Source organism: Rhyacophila brunnea, unplaced genomic scaffold (genome assembly GCF_057557595.1).
Source record: "Rhyacophila brunnea isolate RB1 unplaced genomic scaffold, BYU_Rbru_1.0 scaffold_4, whole genome shotgun sequence".
Classification (NCBI taxonomy): Eukaryota; Metazoa; Arthropoda; class Insecta; order Trichoptera; family Rhyacophilidae; genus Rhyacophila; species Rhyacophila brunnea.
The window spans coordinates 5440024-5455783 of record NW_028233068.1 but is presented as its reverse complement, the minus strand read 5'-3'; the positions used below and the strand labels follow the sequence as shown (position 1 = coordinate 5455783).

Here is a 15760-nt window from a genome sequence, read left to right as displayed (position 1 = left end):
ATCAGTGGTCAAGCGTATTGGCAAAATATCTATTCTGGACAGATAAAATTACTCAATACACAATATTTTTATAATCTGATGCAACTCAAGTAAAGTAAGCGGTTTCAATCTGCTTTTAAAAAAGCTTTAGTTTATTCCAATTAATTAATGAAATTATTATTAGGGGCCGGAGTGCTATGCGAAGATCAAAAATGAAGAATTTGGAGTATCTTTACGAGCTTAGCCTAAATAATCTGTTTTCTATATTTTAAGAATGTTAATATAGAAAATAATATGTAATTTTAAAAAAACCTTAGAAACATACATATTAAAATATTAATACTATCGACCGAAGCTACTTGATGGAATTTGAATTTAAATTCCAATGGATTTAAGTGTTGTTCTATTCCATTTGAGTCGTTTTTTGCGACCCGGATTTCAGCTTTCGGCATCTTCAGGCACTGTGCACACTCATAAAAATGCAAATAAACACTGACAACGAATACTATCACCCGAAACCCGGGTCGCAAAAAAACGACTCAAATCGAATAGTACAAAACTTAAATCCATTAGAATACTTATTAAAGTTAAAGTGCCTCAGTGATAAATAATTCGCAGGAATCATAACCGGACCAATAGATTAAATGCTACAGCACTCACCCAAAAAGTGAAAGATGTAAGTTCAAGTCCCAATCAGTGCATTTTTTTTCTAATATGTAGGTACAATGATTCTGAGGTTCTTATGAATATGTATTTTCTAATGTAATAAGATAATATAGTAGAATGGAAGGAAAATTGAAAAAAATGATTAGAATATAACGCTTTGTAGGTACATATTATATTTTGATGACTTGTCACTTAATTGTCATTTAATTGTCATGCAATTGTCTATAAGTAATAATATTATATTTTTCAGTTTTAAATGAGTTTCCACACATAAATATGTGTGGACACGGTGGCCGCGCGGCATAAGCGTTGGACTATAAAGCCGTGGGTCTCAGGTTCGAATCCTGGGTCTGGCAAGTACACATATTGTTTTTCAATTTGTGTGTGTCAGGGTATGGACCTACTAGGTTGAGCAAGTGGCTGACATCCATTTCTCGTAAAAAAACAAAATCTGTCAATACAAACCTCCACTCTGTGGAGGCCCATATGATCCTATCAGGATCGGACATGGTCGGAAAAAAAATATGAGTGGTTCACAAGCATAATGAACCAAGTCCATTCTGGTTATTTTTGAGTAAGGTGGGTCCAAACATAATATTTGAGTACCTATTTATTATTCTGTAAGGGTATTATTTCCCTTACATAATAACTTAAATGGACTCAAAATAACACTTCAGAATATTGCAATCATACCCTTACAGAATTAGACATACTCAAATATTATGTTTGAAACTAGCTTACTGAAAAATAACTAGAATGGACTTGGTTCACTATGCTTGTGAACCACTCATATGATCTTTCTTGATAATGATAATAATATACGAAAGTGATAAAAATAACACAAAGATATTTATTTACCTACTTTGTTATAAGAATATAGATAGGTATCTAAACGCATAGGTACCTACTAGACTTTTTGTTTTAAAAAATCTGAAACAATTCCCAACAAAAATCTGTGTTAAGAATACAGGTTACTATTATAATATTATTTTTAAAGTCATCGTCACCGCCGGGAACGTGTTCATAGCTCTCCTTCTGCGAATTAATTGCGATCGTGGACCGATCCGCCTTGGCTAGAAATAATAATGATGATTTCATATACCCAAACGAATTGCAAAAGCAGACCCGTTTGAAATAATTTTCTTAGTTTCATTTCACGTTTCAAACACAAGATTATTTCTGCCTCTGTCGTGAATTTTATAGGACAGTTATTTTTGGGATACACTGTCCGCATCATCGCGAATCCATTCGCTACAAAAAATCGTAATGATGTGAATCAAATAACATAAATATATTATTTTATTTGTGTTCAACGCAAAACTAAACACGCGGGTGCAACTTACTCTTGTAAGAAACGTCAACAAATAATTTTCCGGAAGATCTGGCAAAACTTTACGATAATATGTACGTTAAAACTGTCAAAGTTTTAACCGACAGTTTATAAATAAATATAACTATTAATTATTTATCTAGTCAAGTCTATTTCTTACTTTTGTACGATTTACATAATGATTATTATTAGATACTTAACCAATAAGAGTAATTAGTAATCTCGAAATACCAGAAATAATGTGACATTATCTACGATTAGGAAAAATCTCAGGAAAATTATAAGTACGATTGAAGTTTTAGACAGAGAATATAGGATAAGTAAACAAATATTATTATGATAAAATTGATAACGTAAATATAAATCTGTAAAACACCCACGGTGGCCGCGCGGCTTAAGCGTTGGACTATAACGCCGTGTGTATCAGGTTCGAATCCTGGGTCTGGCAAGTACACATATTGTTTTTCAATTTATGTGTGAGTCAGGGTATGGACCTAATAGGTTGAGCAAGTGGCTGACATACATTTATCGTAAAAACAAAATCTGTTAATACAAACCGTATTCTGTGGAGGCCCATATTATGATCCTATTAGGATCGGACATGGTCTTATATATATAAAATTGAAAATATATTATAAATGGTATTTGTAGTTCCAAGCAAAAATAATCATTTCTTTTATTGTGCTAACTGTCAATTCATGATGGAAATGCATTATATTATTAATTAAATTAAATAAAACGCAAATTTTTATCGTAATAATCCATTTTTATCTAAAACTGCACCACAAAGGGACATTTTCATTGCAGTTGAAAATATCATTTTCATTTTATTAAATTAAATCAATGAAAATAATCATATTAATCAGTATGTTGGGATATGCCTTAAAACCTAAGCTGATTTGTAGGTATATCGTCTAATCCTTGGTTAGACGACACTCAAAATATTTTAATTTTAATAACAAATATATTTGCTGCAATTTGGGTAGGTAAATGAAAACAGAGACGTTAGGACCATTTAAAAAATAATATTACAATATGTATAAGAATTCTCTATGTGAAACCGGAACCAATCGATTGTAATAAATTATTACATATCGCTACTTTGCACATTGAGAACTATCATCGTATTTTATAAATACTATTACAATATTATTACAATTTGATCATTTAATTTGACTGATATTGTAATAACAATTTAATTAGGATTATTATTTCTGGAATAATTTTAAAAGTTGAGAAAAATTCACACGTGACTTTTGAGAAAATTATAACGATATATTATTGGATAACAAGCATGGAAAACGCACCGCCAGTTATGACCGGCGATCTAAATATAGGTCGCGGCAATATAATTCACGATAGTAAGCCGGCACAACCGAGCGCGAGTTGCGGTCAATGCTGAAAGCCGGCAGTGGTTCGAATGCACTGATAGATGTTGCTGAAATATGTGGAATAAGGTCACACTATAAATCGTCTAGTCGTTAAGATTTAAAAGTTTCGTCAACAGTTTTCTTTCAATTGGTTTCGATTCAATTTTCGGAGCTTTCAATGGGTCGGCGGCGTCTACTTTTACAAAGTCTCTACATTTTTAAGGTTTAGTATTGTACCTACTCAACGGGAAACAATTAAGAAAAATAATATTGATCATCGCCATCATCGCTGTCTCATCAATCAGGTAACAATTAGGTGAGAGTAATAGCTGCCTCCCGACGAGATTTCTTAGCAGATTTTTAAACCCAAAATCAGGGCTCGAAATGGACCGGAGCGCTATTGGTAAAATTATCGCTCAGTCTCATGGAAAAAATATTTTAACCGTCTGAGCTTGATAGGCCATATAATAGAAAATCTAACACACATATTTTTATAAAATACACATAAAATTTGATAACTACTATGTAAATACCTATAGAAAATTGTCGAGCGCTCCGGTTCGTAAACATTTCCATTTCGACCCCTGCCCAAAATGGTGGTTACTTATTCACTAGAATCTGTCTTCTATGAGCTGGCGTGCCAGTTTCCCCCCTGCTTCACCATCCATGTCGTTCTCTCCCATTGAAAACTTGAACAGTTGAACGCGATGGCACAATGCTTTCCGTGTGACGTGTAAGCCAGTTTATAGAATACAGACTCTAGATCCAAACACATATTGATACATATATATAATATACTACTCCCTCGATGGTTGCGCGGCTTAAGCGTCAGCCTATTGCATCGTGGGTCCCAGGTTCGAATCCCGGGTCTGACAAGTACACATATTGTTTTTCAATGTATCAGTCAGAGTATGGACCTGATAGGTTGAGTAAGTGGCTCACATCCATTTCTCGTAAAAAGTAAATCTGTTAATGCAAACCTCCACCCTGTATGATGAGGCCCGTATGATCCTATTAGGATCGGACATGGTCGAAAGAAAGAAGAAAAAAAAAAGAAAATAAATATACATTTGACAGACGCATGATTGGCATCCATGATCTACAGCTGCAGTAGCAGACATTCTAACAAATAGCCTTCATAAACTTTTGCATCTTTTGCAAACAATGGTTGACAAAGCAGTGATGTTGATGATATCAAGACCATATATTAAAATCGCAATCGGCTTAACCCCGTAGCTGTTATGATGTTTTTCAAATTCGCAGTGAGAAATGATACCATTTAGAGTTATGGTACATATTATTTACACATTTTAAACCCTACCCATTATTGATTATGCGATATCGAAATAATATTTAAAAAGGTAATAAAATGTGCAAAACAAACAAAATACAACTGGTTTGATAATGGGGCAGTAAGAGATTCCCGAAATAATTTACCATTTCGAGTGCTGTTCAAACAACGATCATTGTTAGAATTTATAGCTACGTATCGTTGTTTAGTATTTAAAGGGTTACAAATAAATATTTTGAAATTTTGTGCAATTTCATTATTTTTATAATATACATACTTAATATACATAATTTGGAAGAATCTCAGAAATAAACGAAAAATACTAGTTTTTCTTTTGTACCAAATGGTACAACATAAGCCCACATCCATCGTAATTCTGCTAGCGAGCTTTATCAATCAAGCTATTGATATAATTAACTATGCATCTGAGTTATTGTTTGTAATTCCGTTATTATTGACGGCCATCTCTTGATTTTTTTTAAAAATCAAGGTCTATAAAATCAACAACGTCTATCAACACTAACAACTTGGATTCCTAGACGGTATCGAGATCTCTTAAAATTTAAGTTTGAATACGCAATTGCCAACAGTATCTTTCCAATATTTCAATTAAGTATAAACAAAGAATAAGGTGCCAGATATATGAATGTAACATTTTTTATTGAAGATACATAATTTTTAACACTCTCTCATTCTTTAATTACTCATAATTCAAAATAGTTATAATTAAAATATTAATATTATTATTGATACATCTCATTCATTAGTTAACTCCATCAAAGTCCTAATACGTTGCCATTGTTTTCCCAGTATTGAAGATTTTACACCTCTTGAATATAGTAATAGAATTAGTGTAATTGATTATGATCTAATGATCTATTATTAGGGTTTTGACGATGCATACGCCTATTGATTGTACTATTAGTGCTAGGGATTTTTTACAAACACTTCAAATATTCCTAATTTGTTTGTTATATTTTTTATTGTGATTCTTGACTTAATAGGTAAGTTAATACTTTCGACCGAAGGTACTTGATGGAATTTGAATCTAAATTCTAATGAATTCAAGCTCTGTACTATTCCATTTAAATGGAATAGTACAGAGTAAGTGATAAAGTTTGTATCTACTCTATTGCATTAATTTATTATATAACTTAGAATTAACTGTGTTCGTTGTCAGTGTGTGTTACCTTTTGGTGAGTGCACATGGTGCCTGAAGATGCCAAAAGGCGAAACCCGGGTCGCAAAAACAACTCAAATGGAATAGTACAAAATATAAATCTATTAGAATTCAAAATAATTATATTATGAATAGTAGGATACCTATTTTACAACCAGCGCATCTATTATATACACAAGACTTCTATATAGGCCGCTATCGGCAGCTATCGAGGATAGTTTTTCATTTTTTGTATCGAAGTATTAACACTTATTGTAACAATTACAATAAGTTAGCCGTCTAAACAGTAAAAACTGTCTATGTCACTCTAAAATGTAACACAGCCAAGGTGCTGTTAAAACATAGCACTTATTGTAAAAATTACAACAAACTTATTGTAATTGTTGCAATAAGTGCTAATTCTTCGATACAAAAATATAAAAAAAAATATCCGCGATAGCTGCCGATAGCGGCCTACAGCAGTCTTGTGAATATAATAGATGCACTGATGTAAGAGTTAAATCAACATTTGAAAATTAACCAAAATATTATTATTATTCAGAAATATTTAATAAATATCGCCACGTGACGCCTTTGTGTAATGACAACATAATTTGATTTTATACTTTTTGGCGACTACCACTAACAGTGTATTAAAGTACTTTTAATAGTAATTGTGTAGAATCCATATCGGATCTTTCACTGTTTAGCCTTTGAGTAGAAGTAGATACCAATTTCCTGTTTTAATGTTTACCAATAATGAAGCAATACGCGCTCACTTGAATATAATTCAATTCATGAACAGGTGTTATTCGCTCCTGCAGTACCTACCGAGGCGGGAATCGAACCCACGACCCTTGCGTTTCGGTTGAGCTACTTCGCCAACCGTCCGACATCTGTCGCACTAATATTTTTTATCTGACTTACATAATATATTTTTTTAAAGTTTGTTTTTTGCCGTTAAGCATTTAATGGAGTTGTATAATTATCCACATAATAATATTTACACTTAGTGCACATTAGTATGGTGGTATTCGCATAGCCTTATTTTGTCAATATGAAGATCTTGTGTGTATGACCGACCTGACAGAATATTGCAAAACTATTCTGAAAAAGTATTTAAGATTACAGTCTACATTTAGATATTAGTATAATTATTTATATTATTTTTTTAAATTATGTCCATTAATGAGAGTTACAATTAAATCGTTATTCATAAAGAACAAAAAACAACTACACGACTAGGGATTGCAATACCGAACGAATATATCAATACCGGTATTCTTCAAAGCATATTATAGAAACAAAGAAGTACCTATCAATACATATAAATATTAAAATCTATTCAAAACACTATTTTATAGCAACCTAGCCAAAGTACCTACCTACATTTATTATGTTGACCTTTGTTAATATGTATATTGTAAAACTGCTATTTTTTACAAATACTATAAACCCGGACACAGAAAAATCTCTCTAAAATTCAACGTTTGTTAAATTAAAGTACTATTAAAGTTGGATCAATAGTTATAGAATAATTGGAAATATTTGCCACGAATGTTTTCTTTTTATAATATTTCGTTTGGTTAGGTTAGTTAGGTTAGGTTGTATGTTAAGTTAGGTTGTATGTTAATTCATCGCGGCAATTCTATATATATATATTTAGTATATTTGAGAGATTTTTTTTTAATGTTATTTAAATTTTGTTGGTTTCAGTCAATATATTTGCGTTTGGCAGCATTAAAACTTACAGACTAAATTTAATATACAAAATAGTAGTAAGTAATGAAAGAAAACATTAAATTCATTTTTGGAAAACATACTCGTGTATGCATTCTTAATACTGAAAATACTGGTATTTTGGATTTTTGAAACTGGTATTTCGGTATCGTTAGATAATTGAATACCGGTTTTGAAATACCAGTATTGCAATCCCTATAATACACGACAAATTATATAACATTCAATATAGATTAAAAAAAACAACAAATTATTTTGGTACTGTGAATTTGGGGCGGTCGTAGGATTAGAACCCCGCAAGCTACGAGTATAATGATGGTTCAGGGATACGACCGGAGTCAGACAGAGTTGCGTCCTTGCCCCGTTTTTCTTCATCATCCTCTTCGACGGAGTTTAAATCGTATTGGTTTGTCTCGCTCGACTCTCCCCTCTCTTCATCCATTATATCTACATCTCGAACACACCATTAGTTTGAATTTGTGAATCTTTTTAATGTTGGGTATATTAATTTGTTTTTGGGCAACTTTAAAACTTCGATAATAATCAGTTGACTTACGACTAAAAAGTATAATGGTTTGCATTATAGATTAGGATAGGTAGGTATATTAATCTAAAACGACAATTAATAAATTGTTCTAAATATTACCTAGTTCTAAAACTATACAATGGGAAGATTTTAATTGACAATCTATTAGATATTTTCCTTTAACGTTTCCATTCATCAAACGAAAGAATAATACAACTTTCACGATACTTATTATACAGCTGTCAACTGAAAATAACTTTCCCATGATAGGTACTTAACTACCCATCCATTTGGTGGTATTTAAAAACCACAAAAACAAACTGATATGGATCGTAAATAAAATATGATCCGTGGGAAAAAAAGAACGTTAATGACAGAATGTGTAATGGCAGTTTAATTATTGGTGAGTTGATCTGTCAGATACAACTCTAGAAGGCCTTCATCCAGCAGAGAATCGATATCATTTTAGTCATCGGCTAATTCGCGTCTAACGCACGTCTAAATCGGTTTTGCGGGGGCGCTGTGGTGGGGGAGTTATTTTGGAAACACACCCGACGCACCAAGTTCGCAAGTTTTTCTTTATATCATATATATATATATATATGCGAATCACTACCGCTGTCAAATTATAAGCTGCAATTACGTCATGGTACTCGTAACTCAGAATAAGATGGCAATGGTATAACTTTAATACGAAACTTCATTAAAACTTTAAAAAATGCAATAGATAGTTTGTGTCACTTTTCTCATATACACGTTTAATGCAAATATATATGTACAGTCGCACTCCGTTATTACGATCACGGATATAGCCAGATCTCGGATGTAACGAGGAAACATTCGTTGACATTTTAGTTTATGATTTTCTCCATACATTTGTACTTTTAACTTTTATAACGAGCTACTTATCGGTTATACTGAGCTAATAGGTATATGGTCAAAAATTTTCTTAAAACTGTTAATGTGTCAATCGTTTAAAAACATTTCGACCCTAAGCAATAAAATCCGACCGGACAGGATGACGCCGGAATCGGATTACGTTTATGACACTAGTTAAGTGTCTAAGTACCTACCTACCTAATTGATGTTTTCGCCGACAATATTGAAAAAGTATACACGCGTATGGTTGAAATTGCATGTAAAAAATCCAAGGTTTGTGAAGTCACTAGGTACCTACCAGCGTTCATTACAATAAACAACTTCTTTTGTAGTTTATGAATGCCATGCTCGTTTCGGGTAAAAAATCTAATTGTGTATTTTTGTTTGAATTGTGACTTTTTGTGTTGTGTGACCGCTCTTTTAAAAATACCTATTCTCTGATATAACTAGTAACCTTTATTACGAGCGAATTCAGTCGGTCCCATCTTCCTCGTAATAATCAAGCTCGACTGTAAATATATATAGTGTGTGAATTTGGGTATGTATGTGTGCTTATTTTTTGGATTTGTTATAAATAAAAAAAATAAAAAAATAGAAGTATTAGCATGTAAGAATGTTTTGTTTAACTAATATAACTTTTTAAAGACTTATAAGTATTATTGAAATATCCCATTAGTTAATTCCCTTAAATTCGTAGTATTGACGATTTTATACCATCTTGATCATCATCTCTCATAATGACAAATTATATTTCGTCCGGCACGCGTCATTTGCACAATCCGCGCATCGCCTAGCCACGATCTTTTTAGACCATACCGCAACTGAGGTATAGCCTAATGATCTATTCTTAGGGTCTTGACGAAGTATACACATATTGATTGTATTAGTAGTGATAGGGATTTTTTACGAACACTTCAACTATTCATAATTTGTTGGTTATATTTTTATTGAGATCTTTGACTTAATAGGGAGGTGACAAAGTTTTTACCTACTTTATTGTATTAATTTGTTATATAAGTTACAATTAATTGTATTCATTGTCAATGTGTATTTACCTTTTGGTGAGTATTGTACATAGTGCCTGAAGATGCCGAAAGGCGAAACCCGGGTCGCAAAAACGACAAAAACTTAAATCCATTACAATTTAAAACATGATTCATTTGACAGTTGATATTTTCGTTTAGGTAAGTATTTATCCGATTTTCAAAGATTTTATAAAAACCATGTCGTACGAAATATCATAAGTTTGCGCCGAAATATCAAAAAATATATTGCGGAAATCGTCTTTATTCGTATTAATACTATCAAATTAAAATTAAACTCATTATCTTAAATAATTGTATGCGAAAGTACACCACTTGTTGGTTCCGAGTACCATTGGAATGTTAGAATGTGCGTATTGCGAGTTGTATATTCATTTGGTTATGAATATAAACCTAACTTAAAAAAAAACATACACTTGCACCCGAAAAACAAAGCATTTGAATAAAATATTATACACAAAAATAACGTTATAAAACAAAAGTTTAGTAAACAAAACACCACGACTTAAGAACCCATGTTACGGATGTACATTGTTTACTGTCATACATTATTGCGTCGCCGACTAAATTACGAATAATTTTGACTAACATAGAGCCTTGGAAGCTTACCACTAAAACAGTTTACCACTAAAAAGTGAATGAAATTAATTCTTTAGTTTGGTTAGTGATAATGAGTTAGAGACAGTTATTTTTGGCCGTTTGTCAATAGTCCAGAAAATTTTGGCTCTTGTGTCAATATTTCCAGACAGTGAAATAATAACTCTACACAACTGAATACATAATCGTTTATTTTCCTCAAAAGTAAACGCAATTTTAAATGTACCAATCTATTAGAAAAAACTTACATAGTAATATAAAAACGTTTATTATTTCCCATACCATGTTTTCCATATTAACAATGAAAATATAGTATATTTTATTATGTATATTCAGAGTTACCAACTGTAGTTGATAAAAATATGCCAGATGGGGTACGAAAACAAGGGCCCGGGCTCAGGAGGGGCCCGGCGAGGCGAGACGACCAGATAAATAAGATAAACACAGATCACAAATTTACTTCACTAGTAAAAAAAAAAGTCGCCTGTGGGCCTATTTTCTTTCAATAATATTATTATTTTAAATTATGTGGTTGTACGATACAACTTTTAATTGCGTATCAATACTCAACAACTCCATAATTTAAATGGATATATTAAAACATAGGTAGGTACCTACACATCAATTTTACCGCGTACCTACGCCATTTGGAAAACGCTACCGTAGAGCGTCACACTGCCTTTATCCTTAGCGATAGATAGGGGGCCCGCCAAAGTTCCTACCCTGGGGGCCCGATTCAGGATGTGGGGGCCATTTGTAACATACCTAAGCACACATTAAATTATATGATCTTACTAAGACTATAAATGCTCCTATTGTTTCAACGTGGTAAATTATGTTGTTTTATTTCTTATGCTACTAAAATTAGTACCTACCGACCTAACTGCATTAAGTATGTATCTGATTGTCATAAATTTGTATTGCATGAAAATAAATAAACTAAATATCTAGCGTATTTTTAGCACATTTAAAGCTGTTGGAGGGATAAAAAATGCTAGTAAAAACGCCTCAAGCCATATGCGTTTTTTGCAAGTTAGATTCTTATCGAATAATGCTAGATCTGGCAAGAAAAATGTTAAATTGGCAACGTTGTGTATATTATGTACCAATCTCATTAAGTATAATATATCGTCTTATAATAGTATTTTGTTTCGTTTTGAAATGTAGGAAGTAGGCATGGATAATTATTGTTGAACAAACATTCCTGCATGTATGTTAACTATTCGCCCTTTTATTATAGTAGAACAACTTAACCTTGAAGTTGCGCAGATTGCGAATTTTTCTCCTGCGCACGAATTACATACCTAGGCTAAATTTTATTCTTGTTGCCATTATTATTTCCAACTTCTAATGAAGCCTTTTGCATCGTTTTATTTCGCTCGGCGTTGCTTTAACTACGTCATAATATATCCGTCAAAACTATCGAACTGCACGCTAATGTGGTATGTTTATACTATTTTGATCGGAGGTTTGAAAATAACATCCAGGTTTAATGATTCGATGTAGGTATCCTGGAATCACACTGTATTGCAAGGAAGAAATTAGAATATATTTCGCATATTTTTGATTAGTACCTATTCGAACTATTAATATAGATGCAATTTCTTGTAATATCATTTTAAATATAGGTATACCTACTTAGTGCATTCATTCATAACATTTATAATTATTGTTAGAATTACAATGTTGCATTGATAAAAATAAACAAAAATATCTACATAGGTAATATTTATAAAAATATTATAGGTAGGTACTTAGGTAAAGGTTAATGTTGAGTTTTCATATTATGCATACATTTTGATTGCATGCTATTGGTATATGAATAGAGCTTCACGCAAAATATTTTATAAATTCTTTAAAATGTATTGCAAATCTAGATAGTTCGTTTGTTTATTTATATTAGGATTTAATGACGGATCTAACCTTTGATTACATGAGCCGTTAACAAGTGGCAGAATGCTATGATAGAATTAAAAATAAATTGCCTATATTATTAAATTATATTTTATAATAGTAATATCTCATACGAAGCGTTACGATATTTATTTGGCTTTTATTTGAATATACATAGTTTAGATTGAATTCGAATGAAAAATCATGTTGGCATGTTATAAGATTCATTATAATAATATATTCATGTATTATACATTTTTTTTAAAATTATTCAATAATATACAGTTAAATATTTACATAACTAGCAGTGCTATAGGTATCTAGGCAGGTGCAATATATGCATTGGCATAGGGCACAAGTTAAAGGGGTCCCGAAATGAAATTTACAAAATAAATATAATAATATTACATTTGTGACACTTCCTACATCAAAGAATATATATATATTTTTTAAATATAATTTTTACTGCAAAGCCTAAATATTAATACCTACTGAACAATTATTACAACTGGAACTCACGTCTGAATATTTGTCACTCTTCGCTTTTTTTTTTTAATTTGTCAAGTTAAAGTTAATTAATAATTATTTAATGTCAACTACTGCTCTTTCCGTTATCTTGATTGAATATAATCATATGGTTAACATCCTACTTATGACGATTGTTAAAATAAAGCCAGATAGTATAAGAAAATGATAATTATTTTCATTAAAAAAAGACATGAATGATTAGTACATTTCATGTGTAAATAAAAATTATTTTTTACATTTTATTTTTTTACAATTATTTTATCATGCAAACACTGCAAACCTATCTAAGTACTTGTTTTATATATTATTTTTTCCGACCATGTCCGATCCTAATAGGATCATATGGGCCTACACAGGGTAGAGGTTTGTATCATTTATATAATCTCCCAAAAATAAACCTACAAGAAAAGTGAGTTATTAATTGATAAGTTGTAGGTATTAGGTATATACTTATTTATTTAATAATACTGATAGTTTTTAAATTGAAAACCACCCATTTAATACACATTTTAAAATAAATTTAAATACCTACCAACAGTTTTGTGTGTTTGCAAAATGTCTTTGGATCGCAAAAATAGTATTGTAAAACAAAATTTTATTAACAACATTATAAAATTAACTTATTAAATAAGTTTAAATGCTACTTTAATAATGAAAAAAACACATGTTTACCAAAAGCAACCAAACCACGTTAAAAGTTTTCCACCAATCACTTTAATAAATTTACCTCAATAAATTATAAAAAAACTTTTCATGCCTCACTTTTCACGATCACTCAATGATAAATAAATTACTGCTAATTGATGCGTTCCTTTTTGTAAATTAAAAGTCGTTCGCGCACTTTTCGGTTTCGTAGTCGTCAATGTGATAATCGACCGTCAGTCGAGACGACCGTACGCGACGGCTGCCAAAACTTTACTGACACCCTTATAAGAAAAGCAAAAGCTCCGACTCGACCGACCGGGGATTTCCCGCAATGACAATACAACACAACTTTGACTAATCGACGGCTAATTTTCTTATCAATATTAATCTTGATGTGAAGAGACATCGGTTTTCATGAAAAATTTTACAACCGCTATAATGGCCACAATGAACGTAGGCCACAATGAACGTAGGTATTATACCAGTAGCGAAGGGTGAAGGTAAGCTGTTAAGATCTTTGCTAGTTATACCTAATTGTTTTTATTGAACTAATACTATAATTTACAGATTGATGTTGGTTAGTTTTTAAAAATCAATTAAACCTTGCCTAAACTAAACCATAATAATATATAATTGTGGACACTTTTTCATTCATACTTATTTGTTTCCGTTGGATTAATAGTACATACCTATTACACATATTGTTGGTTAATTTTTTTAATTTCATTATTATTTTTTTTTTTTTTTTGACCATGTCCGATCCTAATAGGATCATATGGGCCTCTACAGAGTAGAGGTTTGTATTAACAGATTTTGTTTTTACGAGAAATGGATGTCAGCCACTTGCTCAACCTATTAGGTCCATACCCTGACTCACACACAAATTGAAAAACAATATGTGTACTTGCCAGACCCAGGATTCGAACCTGGGACCCACGGCGTGATAGTCCAACGCTTATGCCGCGCGGCCACCGTGGGCGTTAAGCCCTGCCTAAACCAAACTATACTTAAAAGATAAAAACAATATTATTCTATCTAAAAACACCAAAGTTATGAATGTGTCAGTTGCATAATTTTAGATATTTTATAGATAGTCGAGTATCTTTTAATATTATCTATTGTGGCTTGGTTTCGCAGGCTTTAATTGAATTTTAATAACTAACCAACGCCATCTGTAAATTGTAGTATTCCAATTAAAACAAATACCTACGTATGACTGACAAAATTTAGTGTGCAATATTTATGGCGGATCTTAACTGCCTTCCTCCACCCTTCGCCACTGCTATATACTCATTTTTACTTCTCTCTCCCCTGACATGAATTTGTACGAGTAGTATCTAAATTACGTCCATACTGTATACCTACTTATATTCTGGGAATACACAAATAAGTGCTATGGCAGTCCAGCGCACAAATCGCTGGCCTTTCATCCAGAGGTTCCAGGTTCGATCCCGGTAAGGTCACAATATAATTATGTAGGTATGTGATTGTTTCACTTCATTCATGGCCTTGGAAACTAGGTTACCTTCTGTGTGTGGCTGTTAGAAGGTACCTACAATTCACGAGTGTTGAAAAATATGGGATAAACTTAAACACAATATGTTCAATAAAAGTATATGTTAATGATATGCATATGATCATGGTCATGGTTAATTAATCATTATTATTTCAGTATAGCAAGGTTGGCGAACCTTTTTCGAAAATGTTACAATTGAGTTCTTGAGATTCTATCTTCTACCGTGTAAGGCATATCATTTATTCTTTGAATATTTTTTTCACTGTTTTCAAATTTTTCAAAGAGATCGTTTAAGGAAACATTTTAACCAAAAATAACAATAATGTCGATGGCAGTGTTGCCAGTTAAAAATGTTAAGGTGTACAGTAAGACGAAAATATAAATGAGGAGTCCGGAAATACTATACGCAAAAAAAATGAATCTGTAAATCGTTCACGTGCCAACTAAATTTTCGAACGTGCCACCTCTGGCACGCGTGCGATAAATTCGCCAACCCTGCACTATACATATTTATATAAGTAGGCTGAAATATATCACCGCAGTTTTATTATGAATAAGAGCTTATATTACAATAATATAGTACATAATATTATGACGT

The 15760-nt window shown here is 31.9% G+C and overlaps 1 protein-coding gene across 3 annotated transcripts in view; it reads right to left on the bottom strand.

The window, feature by feature from the left end:
* Positions 1–13921, bottom strand: part of LOC147066743 (hemicentin-1-like) — a 129725-nt gene extending 115804 nt beyond the window's left edge. Inside the window, exon 1 of one of the 3 annotated variants that reach the window (XM_085954368.1) lies at positions 13674–13921. The gene's annotated coding sequence lies outside the window, so the exon portion shown is untranslated. The other 2 variants (XM_085954369.1, XM_085954370.1) reach the window with 2 other exon arrangements.
* Between the last annotated feature and the right edge of the window lie 1839 nt (positions 13922–15760).